The sequence below is a fragment of the Artemia franciscana genome, unplaced genomic scaffold (assembly GCF_032884065.1).
Source record: "Artemia franciscana unplaced genomic scaffold, ASM3288406v1 Scaffold_933, whole genome shotgun sequence".
NCBI classification, from domain to species: Eukaryota; Metazoa; Arthropoda; class Branchiopoda; order Anostraca; family Artemiidae; genus Artemia; species Artemia franciscana.
Window position 1 is genome coordinate 93,122 of NW_027069059.1, and position 724 is coordinate 93,845.

The following is a 724-nucleotide window of genomic DNA, read 5'->3' on the forward strand; positions in this document are numbered from 1 at the left end:
CTGCTTGTTGTTCTTAGAGCTAGGGATAGTTCATAGGGACGGAGTAAAAGATAGAGAAAATTAAAATAAATACATAACTATGTTTATCAAAACAATTTATGAAGAGCGCTTACTATATACGAACAACTATTGTATACTTTCAATTTTAAGCATCCCCTTTTAAGAAGGGGATGCCATGAAGGAAAAGTGATATTGTGGTTATGTTTCAAAAACAGTTTCGACAGACCTATTTTGGGCCCGCCATTTTATATTTGCGGATTAATGCTAAACTTTAAAAATGTAGCTAGGACTTTTTTATATATAGAGTGGACCTGATAAAAGTAGGAAAGGGGATCTTGCTTGTCCAAAAACCCCAATGCCAGGGTTTACTGTATCTATATGCTTACTAATGGCGAAGTAATAATAATCATAAAATGACTAAAATAAATCATTCTTTCAAATATATTGACCATCGGGTAAAAAATAATTTCAATTGAAAATATATTGCGTATTCATTGAAGAGGCAATGCTACTAATTGTTTTGGGGAGTTAAATGAGGGTTGCACAACTCATATTAATGGCCTTTTCCGTTTCTTTTTGTGCTCGATTTCTTCATTCAATTTACTCTGTTTGGTTTAAGATTATTAACTTAGAGGATTCGACTTATGCTAATGATCTCTGATCTCTAAAATTGTGTCTTTTCTTTTGTGAAAATGCATCGTTTTCATGCATTGAATTTTTAAAT